This window comes from Podarcis melisellensis, assembly GCF_964234715.1.
Source record: "Podarcis melisellensis genome assembly, chromosome: 6".
NCBI classification, from domain to species: domain Eukaryota; kingdom Metazoa; phylum Chordata; class Lepidosauria; order Squamata; family Lacertidae; genus Podarcis; species Podarcis melisellensis.
This window is the reverse complement of record NC_138538.1, coordinates 30,057,557-30,078,120: the sequence shown is the minus strand read 5'-3', so window position 1 is coordinate 30,078,120 and position 20,564 is coordinate 30,057,557. Positions and strand designations below refer to the sequence as shown.

The window sequence follows — 20,564 nt, the reverse complement described above, 5'->3', positions numbered from 1 at the left end:
GCACACACTTGCCCAAGGCTGCAATTTTATGCACATTGACTTGGGGCAAAACCTTCATTGAACTCAGTGGAACTTACCTCTAGGATTCATAGGATTGCACTAAGTAAGTGCACTGATGTAATTTTCAGTAAAAGAAAGTGGGGAGAGTGACATAACCAGTAAACTATTGTGACATTTCGTACTTCTAGTTTTCTAAAGCTGAAACATGTTTCTGCCTCTGTCTATGAACTAATGCAGGAGTTGCCAACTTGGTGCCTGTGGGTGCCAGTGTGCCTGTCAGTACCTCCTACGGCACCCCAAAAAAGTTCTCAGTAAATAATATACCCTTACAAATCCACAATATACAAGAGACAGATTGCTCTTCTGGTTCAGTGGCCTCTTCCACACTGAATACATCCCCTTAAATGTACCTATACTTCAGTGGATGTTAGGATTGGACATCTTACTCCCTTCTGCACAGAGGAGTGCTGTAAAGAGGTTTTTTTCTGTGAGCAAGTGTGGTGGTGACTGATGTAGGTGGCTTTTTCCTCACTGAATTTTCTGTTTCTGTCTCTTTTTCTGCTCTTTAAGATGTGGCAGCCATGTTGTGCTTTGCTGTGCCATGCCACAGCCACACAGTTGCCATTTTATGTTATGCCACAAACCCTCACAGAAGCCATTTTGTGACTGGTGCCCATGACACTTTCTCAAAATTCCAAATGTCCCCACTGGTTGGCATCTGCTTAACTAATGTCAGCAAGATAGGTGTTGCTATCTTACATATAAACAGAGGAAGAAGTTGATTTGTGTTTAAAAACAGATATGCCAAGCCTCAGGCTTTCTCGGGAGACTTGTATTCTGCCCTGAAGTCCTCCCTCCTTAAAATATATGATGGTATCATTCAAAACAGGAGTAAAATTTAATAAAAGAACAGCTACTGTATATTGCTAGGGAAGCCTGTGGTGAAAATGTCTTTATTTTGAATGTTCTAGTTCATTCACCACACCCAAAGGCACCTAAAGCAGCACAGAGTCTAAAAACCAAAACCAAATGTATAGTTTTCTCATAGTCTGAAGAGCAGGCAAAAGGCTAACTGTTTACAGTTTGGACTATGGAGACCCCCTCTCCCCCTGTGCCATGTTCCATGCCAATCTGGCTCAGCCCCTTCCCCCTTTATTTACTTACTAAAATCAAACACCCCAGAGCTAACAAAGTAATCATGTCTATTGTGACCCTACAATTGATTTCATTGGCTTAAAAACACTTGATTCAAGAGGTGATTAGCAATACTTGAGTGTGGTTTCCTTGGATACATTAGGGGTAGCATTGTTGGGCATCTGCCAAGGCCACACACACCTGCAGGAGACTCTCTGCCAACCTCCAGAATCTCCTGACCCTGTAGTTGCTCCTTCTTGTTGTTTTTGCCTGTTCACTTTTCTGAAAATGGAAGCAATGACAAAAATGGGGAAATAGAACAGGTTCCTTCACTTGCCCTACACTCCCCATCTGGATTATTGTACAGACTAGACCCACAGGGAGAGCGCAGATGAGGCCCCCATATGTTTAAAATAAATTCAACTTTAAACAATAATGGCTTTCGTCCAAGAATCACAGAATTACAAGGAACCCCAAAGGCCATTTAGTCCAACCCCTGCAACGCAGGAACCCTAACTAAATCCTGGGAATTCTAGTTTGTAAAGTGTCTGTGAGGAGGAATAGAGGGCCTTGTTACAACCCTTAACAAACTATAGTTCCCAGGAATCTTTGGATGAAACTTTGGCTGCTTAAAGTGGTTTGATACTGTTTTAAGTGTATACTGCAAATTAGAGTCTAAAACTGGAGCTGGCACTGCTTAGAGAGGACAGCAAGGTGGGGGCGATCTGCCTCATGCTTCTGGAGAACACAAAGACAAATATTAGGTAGAGCAGAATCTCTGCATGATTGTCAGGCCCTGGATCAGCCTCCTGGTGACCCAGGGACCAATCAGAACTGGTTAGGACACCAGCCAGTCAGGGAGAAGAGGTGATTTAAAAAAGTAGAACTTTGCAGTTAAACTGTCAGATGGGGATCAGTTAGGGCTTGGAAAAGCATGGGGAACATGAGGAGAAAGGGACCCTTCCTGACAGGAATTAGGGTTAGCTAGCCAGGGCAACCCAGTTTAATTCACTTAGGGAAAAGTAAAAATATTAGAAAGGACTGGGAAAGTGTTGCTGGTGTAGTAATACTAATAGCCATGCTGGGTGGAAATAGTCTACAGTATCTTGAGGCTAAATTCAAAATGTAAAGTGTGTTTGCCTGAAACTAAGTATTGTGCCTCTCATTTGTAACCATCAAGCTTAAACCCCTCATTGAGTGTAATTAAATAAAAAGTCTAATTTTGTCCCAGAAGTGCCTCCTCATCCTTCAAACCTCTGGGTGAGAGGATAAGTGGACACATGGCATTGTTCACATACATAAAACACCTTGCTGCAGAATAATAAAGAAAAACCACCACAAACAGTTGAAGCAGACCTCTCTGGTGTTGTTAACTGTTATTTTTAAGCACCCAGAAATTCAGTCACACTACCCAGCTCCCATCTTTAGTGTTGCAGGCTTTCTTTGTTCTTTTGCTAAAGCACTTGATTGAACATGAATCCATAACAAGGGATTGGGTAAACATTTGATTCATTTCTCATTGAAAGGTGTACCTACCTAATTCACACTCTCTTGAAAAATAGACAAACTGAAACAAGGCCATCCTTTGAAACTGGCACATCTTTGAATTATGCAGTGCAGTTCTCTGGTCAAGTAATGTGCACAAATGTGCATATATTTATTATGGTAAAATGTGTATTAAATGCATTTATTATTGAAAACAACATGCATAATCCATTAGGAAAATTGCCTAGTAAAAACATGTGTCTTAAGCCAAATTGCATACAAATGTGTGGCTATTATGAGAAATTTGCACTAAAATACTGATGAATTTTCATGAGTCCTTTTTTTAAAAAAAGAATTTGATGTGGAGAACTGAATTTAAGATTGGAAAAATGAGAAATGGAGAGAAACAGAACACGGACATTCGCCCATCGCCGTTCATAACTTGATATTTGAATTGTAATAAAAACACCTTGCCCAAATGTTGCATTTATGAACAATAAGGCTGCATGTTAACTCAGAAGTAATCTTCTCTGGATTTATTTCCAAGTGAATATTCATCGAAATGGGCTGTGCACCAGAGTTTTATCTTTTTTTGTGTGTATTGTTTAGTGGTTCATGTTCTTATATGCTTGATTTTACATCTCCTTCTGTAAAATAAGTGGGCAAGCATCATAGTTCAGGGGTACAGCACCTCCTTTGCAGGCAGAACATCCCAGGTTTTGTTGCTGCCATCCCCAGGTACGGTTGGGAATGTCCCCTGTCCAAAACCCTGGAAAGCGGCTGTCAGTGTAAACTAGCCTACACCATCTTGGTGCCTCCAAATGTTTTGGACTACAACTCCCATAGGTCCCAGCCAGCACATGTAGCAAGGGGGAGGTAGCAACAAGTCAGCTGACTCCTGTTTGTATGCGGACCTGTGTGAGAAGCAAGTTTGCTCAACTAGATCATTCTCTGGATCTGTGACAAAAGGCATTTAAAACAAATTTGGAAATGAATGACAGCATTACAGTTCCCTATGTAACCTTATCTTTGCTGCCTTTTGTACAGACATGATGATAACATCTCTAATTACATGTTCTTATTCCCTATAGAACTGGAGGCATAAAAATTTCAATATACACTAAAAATGGGGCATTCTAAGCCTCATTATATTTGTTTACATCCGGCAAGTGGGAAAGGCAGTGTAAAATCAGAGGGTCTTCTGAGAATTTGGGAAGAGGGGGAGAGGCATACACTCAGTGGCAGAGCACCTGCTTTGAAAGCACAATGACTCTGTTCTTCTACCTTTGGAAGCAGAATACCAGTTGCTGGGAATCACAAGTGAAGGGAGCAGTGTTGCTTTCAGGTCCTTCTCACAGGCACCCCATTGGCATGCTGTGAGAACAGGATGCTGATCTAGATGAGCCTTTGGTCTGATCCAACAGGACTCTTCTTATATCATATTCTTATGTTGATTCTCATCCAGATACTGATCAGATCTAGACCAGCTTCGATTTATTAAAAATTCTGCATCAGGTACTTTCAGGCTATGCCCTAGGACTATATCAAAGAAGATGCCTTGCATCTTATGCGCTATCTGTTTCAGACATAGTAGTGGAACTGGAACAGGCTGATAATAAATAAGTGAGGAAACTATGTGGGCTGAACTATAGAGGTCACCTCTAAAGCATAGCATTCCAAAGAACAAGATTGGCTCCAAAATAGCCTGCCATTCACCAGCATTCGCAGAGAATGTGTAGCCTTGTTGCTAGGCACAGATGTTGCCATGATGGAGTGAAGTGCGTGCAGAATCAGTAGTAGTAACACATGCAGCCTTGTTGCTAGGCATAAATGTTGCTAGGGTAAGAGAAAGGGAAGCATATTGTAACTGTAGTAACCTAGTATTCGTATATGCTTGCAGAGTGACCCAAATGTTCTAAAACATTTTTTAAATGTAGGTTACGGCTGTCTGATGAGGCATGTTGCATCTACATCTCTCTACCTATCCCATCAAGCGTTATTGTCAGCATTGCAAAATTAGACTCTGATGTAGACAGAGATTTCTCCTTCAGAAATCCATGGCTCACTGACTTCTTTTCTTTTTTAAAAAAGATTCACTGTTATCTAGGTCACAGCAGGTTTGAAAGACTGAAGGTATATGTTCTTTTTTCCCAGTTAGAAAAAAGCATATATTAAGGTAGACAAAATTTTATTAAGGAAGTTAAAAATATCAAATACTTACAGGGACAAACATAATGTTAAAACTTTGCACCCATCAAAAGACTGACATCCTATTTTTGAACAAGGTGCTGTCAGTTCAGAATAACTCATTGTCTGATTCCTCAAGGTACTGGACCACTTTCCTGGCCCGACCCAACAATTCACATGCGGCAGTTGGAAAAGGCGAGTCCTTACCTGAGCTTATTTCAATGGAAAATGACTCATCCTTCTTGGATTTCTTAAGTGCTGTTGATTTTTAAAGAGCTGGGTATGCTCTGAGTTCCAGAACTACTGCTGTTATTATGCCAACTGAAAATTGGCACAATAACATCTGTTGATCCTAATGTATCTTTACCTTTACTAGACCTATAAGAAATATTATAGCTCAGAGAGCTTTTCAAACCCTGTGGATCCTCAAAAGTTTATTGGGCGGACATCTGACTTTTCTGACAAAGTCAGTTGTGACTTTTTTGACAGCTATGTAAAAAAGGGAGGGAAAAGTTGGCAACTCAACTAGTAGGGAACCAACACAGGTTTCCTTTCCTTGTCTCCAGCTGGCCCTCCTTCAACTTCCCCTGAATCACCAAGGCTCTTCACTCCCTCCACCCTGCCACAAATAACTACCTCTTTCTCCTCAGCCCCCATGTCCTTTTGTGACATCCCAGGCAGCCTGCAGCCAATGGCAACAGCTGGAGAAGCACCAGCACAACCTCCCCTGGCCTGACCATTGCGGGGCAACTCACTACTGATTTATTATTTTTCTTTTTTGCCAGATAATTTTTATTAGTTTTCCAATTTTTTAACAAATCAGTACCAAATGACATCAAATTTAGTACAATTTCCTCATTGAGTTGACTTCCTGCTCTCCATCGTCAATGTGTTCCTGTTTATTATTTCTCACCCAGCCCATCTTTCATGTGTACTGCTCACATAAACTGTCTTGGAAGAAAAAGATAGAATGAACACTACAGCTAGATATATTTAGGAAGACATTTGTTTAGAGATATAAGCGAGCTTGCTTAAGTGCTACAGTTCTCTTCATTGCTTTCCCAGTTGGTCTGAAGAAACTTCAGACATCCTGGGGGGGGGCAGAGACAATGAGGGGGATAGGTACCATTCAACAGCATCACCCAGGCACCAAGGCTGTGTGATGTGTTGATGCATCATCCAACACCAGTTTGTAGACCACATCATAAGAACAGTTTCAAAATAATTGAGCTGGCGATGTATTGTGAAGCACAACCTTCAGAATTCCAGGGGGTGGTATAATTGCGAACCCTCTGGAGGCTGGTGGCTGCCTTTGCTTTCAGCTCATTTCCCCCTCCGATAGCAGAACGGTCCCACTCCTAGCCTTGGCGCATCCCCATAACCACAGTGTCTCTCTCTCTCTCTCTACCCGATGCAGCAGTTGCAGCTGGGCTGCTTCTTCTCCCTCTGTCTAGGGAGGAATGGGAAAAGTTCACCCTCCAAACACGAGGGTTTGCCTGCCTCAGAGAGGAGGAATCCGCAGTGCACATAACATGTACCTATTAATTTCCATGACTGCTCCTTTGCCCGATCTTCAGCCCTCACCTGTGCGATCTCCAAAGATCGCTCCTTTGCCTGATCTTCAGCCCCCACCTGTGCGATCTCCAAAGACCGCTCCTTTGCCCGATCTTCATCCCGCCACCCTACATAGTTCCATGTTTCAGACATTGTGGTGTATCACTAAATCATAATGTTTAGCCTGTGATAGACCTACCAGGCACCTCCACTGACTTCAGCCTGGATACTTCATCAGCTAACTTCAGCTTGCCAACTTCCAGAGCTCTCAGCTGTTCATGAATATCCACCAATTTCCTTTTACACATCACATTCATGTAGCTACTGACACCATTTGCCTCTTCCACAATTAAAACCTCCCATACACATAGGCATGCATATGCTAGCCAACATCCATGATAAACACCAACGGACACATTCACTTATCATTCACTCTTCATTAATATTTGTTCTTTGGCTTCAATCTGCAGATATCCACCTACTTCCAAATTTCATTTGGGAGGCTTGAATTTTGCTTATTGAGCTCTTCACAATTCAGAAATCCATGGCTCACTGACTTTTTTCCCTGTTTTAAGAAAGATGCACTGCTATCTAGGTCACAGCAAGTTTGAAAGACTGAAGGTATATGTTCTTTTTCCCCAGTTAGAAAAAAAGCATTTACTAAGGAAGATAAAAACATTTGCCAGCTTCCATTAAGCCCATCGCCAGATGTCAGCCAGCTTCTGACCATGGGTATCAGCTGCCTTCAAGCCACATCCCTCTCAGCAAGTGAACTTGCCTTATTAATGCTCCATGGCATCCCACAGCCAGATGAACACCTCTGTCCATCTGCCAATTCTCCTTCTCCAGGTGGAAGAAGGCTGGGCAATTCTGAATGTCACAGCTGTTGCCCTCTGTCTTCTGTTGGAGAAGAGGAAAAGGCCCACCTTTATATCCATTCAGCTGTCATGTGTTTTTGTGACATCACAGGTAGTCTGTAACTAACAGTAACAGGCTGGGGAAACAACAACATTATCTGTGCACAATTGGAGGTGCACTTCAGCAGTGATTTATGTGTGTGCTTGTTGATGTGTAGCTCACCCTTCATCCGTATTGATACCAATCAGGGAGACACTGTAAAATTGTTGCAGGGCACCCTTTTCAGCACAAGGTCTGCCTTTCCTTCTGGGGAACCTTCCAAGGGTCACATGCCAGTGTTGGGCAGAGTCAGAGGCAAATGGAAGCAGGGCAAAAGCCAGAACCCTGGCTCTCTCAGATCTCTAAATGGCTTTTGCCACAATCCATGGAGGTGTCCTTTTGAAAAAAAAGCTCAGGATGTAGGGATGGGTTAAAGTAGAACTCAGGGAAAGTAGCACTACAGCTTTGGGGCTATGAGGATCTTCAGCAATCTCTTCTGTCTCCCAAGTTATTTAACAGTTACATGAAATGGTTGTAGGTTTGTTTATTTATTTATTTAACAAAATTCATATCCTCTAAGGCCTATAAGTGGTTTCCCAAAAAGGCTTTTGTTGTTGTCTGGACATTTGGAGCAAAGTGTAATTTGGCCAGCAACAATTGGACTAATTGGCTTTCACTTAAGGCAGAGTTCCATTGGCATGCAGCCACTGAAACAAGGGTTTCCCATTGCTCCCTTTTGATCTTGTCAATATTTGACAGTTGTTGTTTTATAAGATTCCATTTGAACTCGCAGGATCTCTAGCGACTTATTAATAATATGCATTTTTTGTCTAAGCAGAAAGGCATCATAATAAAACTTAAGGCACCGTTGCTTAACTTAACATAAGGCACTTCTATCCCTCCTTTGTCCCTTGGGTGATACAAAGTTTGGAGGGTTGTTCTATTCCACTTACTATCTAAAATAAAATTTTAATTAGCACCGGCCATTTCTGTAATTGGGATTAAAGAATTGATATAGAGAGCCTTGAAATAAAAATAAGAACTTGGGAAGAGTAGTCATTTTAACGGCTGCAATGCAGCCCAATAAGTTCCATTTTTAAAAAAATTACTTGCCCTCAATTAATTTATTAATTTTTTGAATAGCCAGCTAGCTGTAATTTTTTTAGTTGATTAATTTGATAGTAACAAAATTTAACTTTATCTCTCCTCTAATTCCTATCTCTATAATAATATTATTATGATTATGACATGTTTCAGTTTCAATGGTCTTGAAACAAAATCTCTCTATACCAACAAATGAGGCATTCAGCAGCTGGAAACTTGAAAAGGCAGTGGCCCCTCTCTTTCCTTCCAGACTAAAAAAATAATAATAAAAAAATTACGCACACCCTCCACCCTAGCAAGTGATCCAAGCGGGCTGCCCCCCCCAGTCCCTTTCCAAGAGACCAGTCCTTACTGATCCACCGGGTTGAGGTTATTCCGCGTTTGTCACCTTTTCTGTGTGTGTGTGGAAGCCTCCTTAATCGGGTTCCCATCTGCAAGTTTCCTTTTACAAGTGAGGTCATGGCAGTGGCTGGCTGGGGCTCCTTGCCACCTCCTCCTCCTGCTGGGTCGCTTGGTGCCTAAGGCGTGCTCAGCGTTCCAGGCTGATGAGAATTGAAGTCCAATGACATCTGGTGGACCACAGATTACCCATCCCTTCACTAATTTATTGTGGAGTGTCTTATTCTGGATCTTGACCAGGCATAGGCAAACTCAGCCCTCCAGATGATTTGGGACTACAATTCCTATCATCCCTGACTACTGGTCCTATTAGCTAGGGGTGATGGGAGTTGTAGTCCCAAAACATCTGGAGGGCCGAGTTTGCCTATGCCTGATCTTGACCATAACACCTAACACAGACTTTACCACATTGTTCAGATGCATCATTCATGAACAGTCTTGCCTCTGTACTACTATCTTGGTAGCATCCATTCTTCAAGTAGCTAAAGGGCTGGGTTTAGGAGAAGGGCCATAGCTTAGTAATAGAGCATCTGTTTTGCGTGCAGAAGGTCTCAGGTTCAATCTCCAGCATCTTCACTTAGGACTGGGAATGTCCCATTTGAAATCTGGGAGGGCCACTGTTGACAATTGCAGACAACAATAAGCTAGATGGCCCAAAGGTGTGACTCAGTATAAGGCAGCTTCTTTATTTTATGCACTATAGGTTGGTGTTTTATTTAGTAGAAATGTTTGGGAACACTTGATTTAATGTCAGATACTCATGATGATGCTGTATCTTTTTAGGAGAGTTGTGAGGAGAGAGGGGGGTCCTGGACTTTATCAAGCATCATTCACCAGTATGATATTTGCATAAGGATTGGTACACCCAGCTTTATGCAACTCTAAGCAACTACAGAACCCTGTAGCTCTCTGGACACATCAATGAAGCATGCTTAATCTAATCAAAATCCTGACCTAATGCTTCTTGACAGGACCCCGGCAGCCAATTGGGAGGCATCATGCTTATGAGCTTCCCATAGGTATCAGGCTGGCCACTGTGAGAACTGAATGATGAGCTAAATGGGCCTTTCATCTGATCTAGCTGGGCTCTTCTTATGTTCTTATGACATCTCAAGATTTGTTAGCAAAGCAAGTCATAAACTGGAGCTTACTAAACCCTTTCCCATATTAACGCAGCAATTGTGTTGTTTTTTTCTCATTTCATGCTTCCCCCATAGGAGGAGCTGGATATAGTTCTTCAGCAACAGGAATTCTATGTTATAGGGCTGCCAACAGATGGACAAAATGGATTATTATTGTAGATCTGTGTAGAATACTCTTCCTCTAAACAGCTTTCTTACTTTTTCCTTATTGTCTGGTGAGATTGTCAGTGAGTGGATCTGTTCTCCTTTCTCTTGTGTTGGTCTTTCTCAAGCTACTTGCATCCCAAATATGCACCTTCATCTAGGCCTGTTGTACAATACAGTGGTACCTTGGGTTAAGTACTTAATTCATTCCGGAGGTCCGTTCTTAACCTGAAACTGTTCTTAACCTGAAGCACCACTTTATCTAATGAGGCCTTCTGCTGCTGCTACGCCGCTGGAGCATGATTTATGTTCTTATCCTGAAGCAAAGTTCTTAACCTGAAGCACTATTTCTGAAACAAGCAGGAGGGGAAAGGGTTGTACTTGATCACCCCTCTGCCTTCTACTTTCTTGGTCTAATGATCCTCTTCTGAATCTGCTTTTTCTTAGAACGGCTGTCAGGATTTTGTTATACCCGTTTGCGTGCAATGTTTTGTTTGGCTCTGAGTCAGACTTCATTCTGTCTGGGAATCACAATGGACACTTTGTTCTGTCAGTTATGTACAAGGGAGGAGAATTAATGACATCTTCCCCCTTGTAATAGGGCGATGAGAGGCAAAGGAGGGCACGGCTTCTGCACCAGTAACAGCTGTATAGAAAAGCGAATTTTAACTGGTGTCACTTTACTCATTCCTGCATCATTGTTATCCCATCATTCACCCAATGATCGCAGGACAGTTCATAGTCTGACCCCATTTTACTTGCATTACAACCTTGCTAGAAGGGCTAGGCTAAGAAAGAGTAACAGGTCAGGATCATGCAATCAACTTCTGGGATGTGCAGGGATTTTGACCTGGATCTCCCTGATCCTAACTTCCAGATCCTAACCCTGGCCTATGGTGAGGAATTGTGGGAACTGTAGTCCAATAACAACTTTTGTTGTTGTTGTTTAGTTGTTTAGTCGTGTCCGACTCTTCGTGACCCCGTGGACCAGAGCACGCCAGGCACTCCTGTCTTCCACTGCCTCCCGCAGTTTGGTCAAAATGATACTGGTCCAATAACAACTAGAAGGCCACAAATTCCCAATCCCTACTTGAGATTCTGCCTCTGTGCCAGTATAGGGCATACTGACTCTAATGATAAGCTGCATCTGCCAAAATTCCCTCTTCTGTTGTCAGCTTGTGAGTGGGGGTGGCGGGGTCCCATACCAGTGGACTTGGGTTTAGCAGGCAACTATTTAAGGTTTGCAAGTCTTTGTTAACAGAGGGCTTTTTCTCCCTTCAGCTATACCTGGGGAGAGACACCCATGGCCGCTCCAGTGGCCTTCCTGGAGACTAAAGCTCCCAGGGCATACTTAAACTTCTTACTGAGAGCAATATACTGCATGCACTGAACTACTGCCTGACCCTGTTTCATTCTTCCACAGTTAGTTTACTTGGCTACTTGTAATCTTGGCTCCTATTTGCCTTTTGTGCTGGTAAATCAGACAGTCTTCTTGGCACTGAACCTTGGCTCTAATTCCCTTTTGTGTTTGTTGCCTCCATTGGGTTGAATTCAAGGTTATGAATCTTTATTAATTTTCATGCTTTGTTGAATGTTTAGCTTATTGCTGGTGCCATTCACTGCCTTATGTGCTGAAAACATCGGAATATAAATAGTTTGTGGTACTACGATGCCCTATTGATTATGCATTAGTCATCTTTTGTCCCCTTTGCAGAAGACTAAACCATGCTTTGGTTGTTTTATGGAAAGACTCAATTTCCATAATCATGAGGCAGCATGTAAAGAATGAGCAGAGGATAAGAAGCTGCTATCAACTGCCTACGAATAGGAACTGGGAATGAATGAATCTGTTAATTTCAGTTCCTCTCCATTTCTCATTTCCCCAAAGTTCAATTCTCCACATTTCCAAACCAGTTTGCAAATTATTTTATTAAAAAATCCTCATGAAAATTCACCAGTATTTTAGTGCATTTCCCTCCTAATTTGTTATATTTTATATAATTTATAAAATAATGCATTTTGTATATTATTTTCAGTAATGTAATAAACATCTTTATGGATACTTTACCTTAGGATATGCATTTTTGTAGACATTACATAGCTGGAGAATTGTATTGAAAAATTTGGAGAAATTTTGAAGAATGGCTATATTATAATTCTCATATTGTTTCAGAAAGTGTAGATTAGAAAACTTCACCTTTAAAGAGAACTGCATTGAATTTCTCCCCCATCCCTTAAAGGAAGATATTTAATATAGCATGTTTTTTCAGTATATTCACTGTGATTCTTTCCAAACTAGACACATGAAACATTTATTGGAATATGATTGGTTGACTTTTTTTGCCAGGGCAAGATATATATGGCTCAAGGAGTAGTGACCCTTCCAAATGGAGACCTACCTCTATCATGGGCTAAGCAAATTCAGCTGCTTAGGCCCTTGCTATAGCCTCAGAGACCTTTGTCACTGCTGCCTGACAATTGCCAACTGCTAGTATCATGGGCTGAGTGAGAACCAGCTGTTCAGCCCCAGGCCCACAGTCTATAAAACCTGCAAAATTGGTGATCATGCACAAAACATATACACAACCTTGATGGAGAAACCATTGTTTAGACTGTTTTTCACTGGATAGGCACAGTTTAAAAAATTAAGGGCACGCTGTGGGTCCAAACCAAGGCTGCACTTTTGAGTATCATTCTGTTTATGTTTGTGTTGAGGTGAGGGATGTGTGCTATGATTGTCATATGGAAGCACTCTGTGTGCAAGTGTGGCCATTGTGGTTCACAAAGCAGTTTCCATGTGGATCTCTTGTGTTTCATGGAGTATCCATGTAAGTGCTGCATTTTCCTGCTGGTGGTGCCTATGCCTGGTAAAGAGGCTGATTATTTGCAATTGAGGAAGGGTAGCCAAATCACCAAAAACAAGGAAATGCATGATCTGAAAGAGGGCCAACATTAGCATGAAATTTGCTCATTTATATGTATAGATGCACATTTAGAAATGATTGCTATGATTTAAAGAGAAATACAGTACATCTCACTACAGTGGGGTAGACTGTGACCAGGTGACCTGGGCACCTGCTCAGTCTGCTATCCAGCTGCTAACTGTTAAGGGGCAGCTTTAGGGCCCCCTTTGCTCTCCCTTCTTTAAACTGGACTGGGACTCGATAACCTGTCAGTATGACGGTCTGTAAAATGGGACACATGGTCACCCTAAATTTGGGATTGGTGTCCAAAAGTTGGTATAAGGTGGGCTGCAGCAAATCCCATGTGTAGGTATAGCACAGCATCACTGAATCATGTCTCATGCTACCAAGGAACCTGAAAGGCCATCAGGGAAGGCTCTATAAGGCAAGTCCCTTCAACAACCCTCCTGCATAGAATGTTCTTTTGCCATTGTCCCAGCATCACACAGCGCAATAGTTAAATCATTTATTGCCTTAGCCAGGCACCCTTGAGCCTCTGATGGTTTCCATGGCAATAGCTCTGTTGCGGAGAAGCAGGCCAGCCTAGTAATAAGCATCCTGGGGTAGGAGAAAAGGATTTAGTGTACCCAAGTTAGAGTGTCACTATGGGGGCAATAATAGGATTGCAGGCTGCCGCTTCCAGTTCTGTTTTTATCTCTTCATAATAAACTAAAGTGTAATGGAGGGCTGGGGGCAGTGGGAAAGAAAAGAGATGTATTTCCAACATTTAATACCCTGCTGACTAACCCAAGGGATTCATGCATTGGTTTCCAAATACAAATAATAATATATCTAAAACGAAAACATGAAAATGAAACAATAATAACACACACATACAAAAGAGACCCCAACAAGCGACAGCAAAAATTGGCTCACCATATGCAGTAGCTTTTCTGACAAAGAACAACATATGGGGCACAATTTCTGAAAGATAAAAGGGAGTCAGCCAAACAGACCTCCCTATGTAGGGAGTTGCACAGCAAAGACACCACCACTGAGAAGTCCCTGCTCCATATAGCTTCTTGCCAAAATTTGAGTGGCAAGGGTCCTCCAAGCAAAGACTCCCTTGGTAATCTAAAGGCAGTAGGACTGGTACTACCTCGGGTTTTTTTGTCTTTGTTCTGCCCATTACAGTCATACCTCTAGTTGCATTAGTTCATGTTGCGGATTTTCGGGTTGCGAATACAGCAAACTCGGAAGTGTATACTTCCGGGTTTTGCCGCACACGGAGAAGCATTCTGTGCGCTTCGTGCATGCGCAGGAGTGCTCTATTGCATCACGCACACAAGTGGCGCTCTACTTATGGACTTTTCAGGGTATGAACGGCACCCCTGAACGGATCACGTCCATAAGTAAAGGTACCACTGTACTAAGTTGAGATTTTACTAAATTGTAAGGAAAAGGAAACATAATTTTGTGTAATCTGCCCTCCCCGCTGGTGACACAAAATTCCATATCTTCTTACAACTCTTCCTGTGGTCTCATGTCGACTGCATGGCACACAAGATGGAATGTTGCAGGATACGTCCCATGCAGGGTAGCAGCAATCCCCAGCACACTTGCTGGAACCTGCCTGGTGGATAGGAGTGGAATCACTATAACACAGTGTCTCCAGTCCCAACAGACAGGCTACAATCAATGGTACCAAATACTGCTGGGATGTTCAAGAGTCTTCAAAAGGTGGCAATTGTCTCTTAGTTTGACCAATTCAGTTTAGGTTCCCAAAGCATGCCCTGAAGTCAGAATTGGATGGATCTAAATCAGGGGTCAGCAGCCTAAGGCCCATGGGCCGGAAGTGGCCTGTGGAGGTCGTTTGACTGGCCCACGAGCAACCCCCGAACTGAGCTTCCCACTTGTGTGTGTGCTAAACTGGCGCAGCACAGCGCAGGGACTCATTTCCGTAGTGCCGAAAATTGCGTCTGCGCACGCAGATGCCGAAAGTTGCGGGGGTGCGCTCGCAATCTGGCCCACAGAGGGATCTCCGCAGGACAGGTCCAGCCCAGGCAAGATAAACCTTGCTAACCCCTGATCTAGATGAAGACTAGGAAACCTTGGGGTCAGGGGCCACTCGCCATTTCTGAAGCCTTTTTTGACTAGTCGTCCATGTTTTCAACCAACATTTTAGTCTTTTCTGTGTTTATTTTAAAACCTGCCACTTCTCCAAATCTTTAAATTTCTTCTAGGAACACTTACTATAGGTTGTTCCAAAGCTCAACAACTTTTCTGTTTGGATTTTCACTGTTTGAAATATGGCAACCCTAGCTTATGTGCATGCTTATTAATACATACAGGCATTGATACGGGTTTGGGCATATTTTTGTGTTTCTATTTGTTTCTGTGTGAATTTCAACCCTTGTTCTCTCAACATCAGTTTAGAATTCCTTTGACTCCAAGTCTTTGCAAAGATGCTTAGCCACTTAGGAATGGCAAATGGGTCCAGAGGTTTCTGTTAGGGCAGGATAACGGAACACTTGGCCCTTAAGAAGTTACTTACAGACTATAAGTGTGGGATTTTTAGAGTCCCATCCTCCATCTTCCTCTCTACTACTTCTCAGCAGCACCACACTAGAGCTGTTAAGCACATGACCTCATTAATACTAACTAGGTTTGGCCTCTACAGAACCAAAGAATCCTAGACTCACTTCCCTGGGAGTAGGTAAACCTTAATGAACTCATTGGGACTTGCTTCTAAATGGCCATGCATAGGATTGGAGTTTTAAATAAGCAGTTGCTTAAAACTGCTTGCACTGTGAATGCAAAGCCAGCACTTGCAGAATGTATCTTACTTTTTGTTTTCTATCCTCTATTAACAGCATTCGCTTTTACTGTTAATGTGTGAAAGCTTATCAGCCATCAGCCTGGGAGGAGAGACTGAATGAAATGAAGATGATGTAGATAGTGGGAAAAGCTAACCAGTGAGTGCTGTGTGTGTGTCTGTCTCATTGCTGCCTTAGGGTAACATCAGCAGCTGCTGCAAACATAAGCAAGTCTGGCCCAGCAGCAGACAGACTGGATAGTTACCAAACCTCCAGCAGCTCAGCAGAGGTACTTAAGTTCACAGCTTTTCATCAGAATCCCCAGAAAGCTGCCCGCTAGTGTTGAATCCCTGTTTATTGAATCATACTGCTTGGAGCGGCTCTTCTTGCAGATATAACAACTGCAATGATATACTAGCAGCAGTTCCTCAGTTTCTCCAGGGGCAACAGATTCCTCCCCTCCCCATCACTGCAGCCAGGGTGCCATTCAAGCATGATCAAGCTCTAACCAGCTCTCAATGGAATTTTCTATAGATTTTGCATCTGTTAAATGATCTGTGCAAGACCATTCCTCCCCTTCTTTTTCATCTGAATGCTGACTTCCTCTCTTGGCTACTCAAGCATCTACAAATCTTCCCAGCATCTCCAGCATATCACTGACACTTCTTTGGATAGGTCCCAGTAGGTGTTTAAATGGGATTCAAATAGACAATTATAGGATGTTAGGCAAGGCCAAGGGAAGAGTGGGGATATGCCAACCATATGGCAATGAAAATGAGATTCCTTTTTTTAGGACTCCCAAATTCACTTCCACTTATTAATGCTGGTTTATCCGGAGCCCCTTATATGTTCATATGGGGAAAGGATACAGATCTCCAGACTCCATATTCTCTTCCTTGCCAGGAGAAATGTTAGGTAGCATTGGATCAGATGATGAGTTGACCTAAATCTGATGCTATACATATCCTTGCATATAGAGCAATTATGCCAACTATATTGAGCCAAGGATGTCTGTGCAGTAGTAAGTTCTATAAAATTTAATGAGACTTACTCCCAGCTAAGTGGAGTTAGACTTGCATCCTAAATCTGGAGTAGAAAATGCCCTACAGAATTCATATGGCAGAATCAGGACTAAGAATAATACAATATGAAGGACCACTTCATAGATGCATTTGTTACTCAGGAACCAATTTCTATGTACAAAATGTATGTATGCAGGATCAGTTATGAAGGGTGCCCATATATTAAAAATGACATATTTTCCCTTCAAAATAATCCATGCAGGACCCTTACCAGATTCTTTCTTTTCTGAAGCTGTGGACACATTACTATTTACTTGGGCTCCAGTGTGCTCCCATTGCTGGTGTTTGGAGCCAGGTATATATAATGTTAGCCTCAGCCCTTACTTATCCTGTAGTTTCTTGAGAAATGCTGCTGCTTGATGGGGTTTCTCTCAAACCAATTCCCATCTGATTTGAAAGCATAAGCTGCGGTGAAGCTGAAGTGTTACACTGGAGACAGCTGTTGTGCATGCAGAGATGACAGTTTCTTTGAATAGGAGTTCAGAGTTGCTTTGCTACCTGATTCACCTGGGTCTGTGCAGTTAATGGTGCTCCTGGATGTAGATGAGAAGGAGTTTTTAGATCTCGGGATGAGATTGAATAAGTTTTCTGAATCTATGGACTTGTTGGACAAATTTTGTTTGTTGCCCACATTGGATTATTTATGTATTGCTGTTTTAATGTTTCATATTAATTGTCTTTGTTGTGTTTTATTATTTTCTCTTGCTCACCACTTTGGATACTTTTAAAAATATAAAGTGGTATATAAATATTTCAAAATGAATAAATAAAATGGCCCTGGTTTCTAACTACTGATGCTACCAGTCAACACATTTCCAGTTCTTTGAGCAGTGGATTTGCTTCTTGGATTCTTGGCGGTCCACAGTTAAACTATGGAGGCTTTGATGGCTACTAACATAGATGGCTTTAAAAGCGGATTGGAAAAATTAATGGAAGATAAAGCTATCTAGATGGCTACTAGCCATGATGGCTATGCTCTGCCTCCACAGCTGGAAGCAGTAATACTTCTGGGTACCGCTTCCTGGAAACCACAGGAGGGCAGAGTGCTCTTGTGCTCAGATCCTGCTTGCAGCTTTCCCATAGGCATCTGGTTGGCCACTGTGAAAGGAGGATGCTGGACTTGATGGATCATTGGCGTAATCCAGCAGGCTCCTTGGAATGTCATATGTTCCCTGCCACTTGGCCTGGGTGACAGTCCCACAAATGAGTGGGAGTGAACTTTGTTGTTTGAGGACTATTCAAGAGTGGCCAACTACATCATTCCATGGCTAGGTCCAAATAGGAAAAATGTGGTTACATCATTTGTATTTGGTGAGAGGCCAAATTTGTATTTTGTTAGATTTGGTTCGTTCATATTAGATCCCTTCTCTGTGGCACTGCTAGTACATAGGTTCCTAATTCCTCGTGTTCGAGAGCTGACTTCCTAGGAATAGGAGACTCTGCCAATTTCAGTTTCTTTCAGTTTCCGATTTTTCCAATTTTAAGTTCTGTTCTCCACATTTCCACATCAGTTTACAATTTAAAAAACCCTCAAGAAAATTAATCAAGAGTTTTGGGCAAATTTCTCCTAATATAGACATTATTGTACACAATTTTTCTTAATATACACATTTTTGAAAAGCAACTGCACCTAATATAATGCATTTTTGCATTTCCCCCCTCACTGTTATATGCATCTTTGTTCACATTACTTGGCTGAAGAACTCACAGTTTGCCACATCTTGTAGAAGTGCAAATTCCAGATGGCTGGGCTTTGCTTTACATATTGTTTCATAAAGTGTGAATTAGGTAACCTTGCTTTTAAATGTGAACAAATTCCCCTCCCCTGTCCCATGTGTAATTACCATTAATGTAAGGGTGTGATCGCAAAGGGACATTCTTCTGGGATTGCATATTCTCATCAGTGGCTGATAATCCTTATGGCTATAACTTACCTCTGGGATCATACATGCCTCTGTATGCCAGTCACAGGAGCAACAACAGCAGGAGCAAGTCATGTCCTTCTTGTGGGCTTCCCGCCAGCATCTGGTCAGCCACTGTGGGAAGCTGGATGCTGAACAGGATTGGCCTTTGGTCTAATCCAGCAGGGAGGCCTCTTCTTCTGTTCTTCTGCTTTGATCCCTGCTCTCCACATCTGCATGACAGATGTAGAAAACTTGCAGCATACCTTAGTCTGCATCATACCTGCTATGAAAGTACAGAACTGGAAGGAACAGAGCCTTCCATGCAACTGTGCCCTAAGGAAATTTCAGATGAAGCTGCAGAGGAAAATGTTGACTACGTCTCATTTCTGTGATAAGTACTGGGGAGTACACAGCCGTCGGCCTGCCAAAACAAAGGGTCTGAGATAGGAACAAGCAACACAGTGATCCTTTCTTCCTCCTGGAACATATAATGCAAAGCCATTGCTGGCTGCTTTTTTCACTTAAAAGACAACAATGCAAACAGAGACTTGAATAATATTTTACCAAGTTGCTGAATATCAGGGGGCGGGCTGCATTATATCAGCCAATCCCCTTTCTTGGTTTGCTTCTGCCTGCCCTTGATTACTGCTGCCGATTGACAGAGAGCTGTGTTGAGCAGTATACAGCTGTATACGACCTCTGAAGCCATGATGATCTCTGCTGAAAGCGGAGTGTTTTGCCTAACCTATCTGCCTTTGAAGTGAATTCCCATCTGCTAGCACAGAAAGGAAATATTGTGCGAGGTGTGGGCTGCTCTTATTGATCTGCAAGCTGTGCAGAGGTTCTGCAATTGCTGAGGTCAGGTTGGAGCATGAATCCTTTCTATCTCTCAAAGCTCCCCAAATGTATTGGAATTAAGTATAAAATGGAGACCTGAGCTAGTGGAACTGGGCTAAATTCCACTTAAGCCTGCATGCTGGCATACTGGGTGCCTTAGCTGCTGGACCCAGGTTGTCTCTGATTTTTTAGAGCAGAGAACCATTGGTCGCTGAAATGTATGTGAAACAATTGTGGTTGACAATATTATTTTAAAAGTGGGACTTGCAGCAAAATGTTGCAGTGTAGAGTGCTCCTGTTTAGGATTCCAACCTGTCAACCATACCTTCATCCACAGTTCCACACCATAATTTTCCATTTCCCTCCCAACAAACACTAAACAAGCTATGGCCATTAAACATCCTCAGACTTTACTGGACTCTGTCTGGTGTATGTGTGTGTAGGAGAGAAGAGTTAAGAACACAAGATTCCTGCTGTATGAGATGAAAGGTCCATCTGGCCCAGCATCCTGTTCTCACAGTAGCTAACCAGATGCCTATGTGAAGACCACAAGCAGGACATGAGCACAACAGCATTTTCCTCAGTTTTACTTCCAGTGACTGGTATTCAGAGGCATATTACCTATGATAATGGAGATAGTACATAGCCATGATGGCTAGTAACCACTAACAGTCTTATCCTCCATTTAATTGTCCAGTCTTTTTAAGTCATCCAAGTTGGTGGCCATTACTACATTTTGTGGGACCCAATTCTATACTTTAGCTGTGTGCTGTTCTTCCTTTTGTCAGCTGTAAATCTTTCAACATTTGGCTCTGTTGGGAGACCCCAGATTCTAGCATTATGAGAGGAGAAGGCCTAAAAATTCCTCTATCCACTATCTGCACACCATGCATAATTCCATGCACCTCTGTCATGTCCTCTTTTTTTCCTACACCAAGCTCTGCAATTTTCCGCATAGGTGAGTTCAATTTTGTTG

At 42.3% G+C, this 20,564-nt stretch overlaps 2 long non-coding RNA genes across 2 annotated transcripts; one reads left to right on the top strand and one right to left on the bottom strand.

The window, feature by feature from the left end:
* The first annotated feature begins 541 nt into the window (after positions 1-541).
* Positions 542-12,760, top strand: LOC309373192. Its single transcript, XR_014169814.1, has 3 exons — positions 542-2,799; positions 4,946-5,005; positions 12,224-12,760. It is a non-coding gene; the product is annotated as an uncharacterized lncRNA (long non-coding RNA).
* On the bottom strand, positions 5,036-20,540 carry LOC309373212. The gene is made up of 3 exons (XR_014169847.1): positions 18,782-20,540; positions 7,139-7,260; positions 5,036-5,753 (listed from the first exon to the last, which is right to left on the bottom strand). It is a non-coding gene; the product is annotated as an uncharacterized lncRNA (long non-coding RNA).
* Between the last annotated feature and the right edge of the window lie 24 nt (positions 20,541-20,564).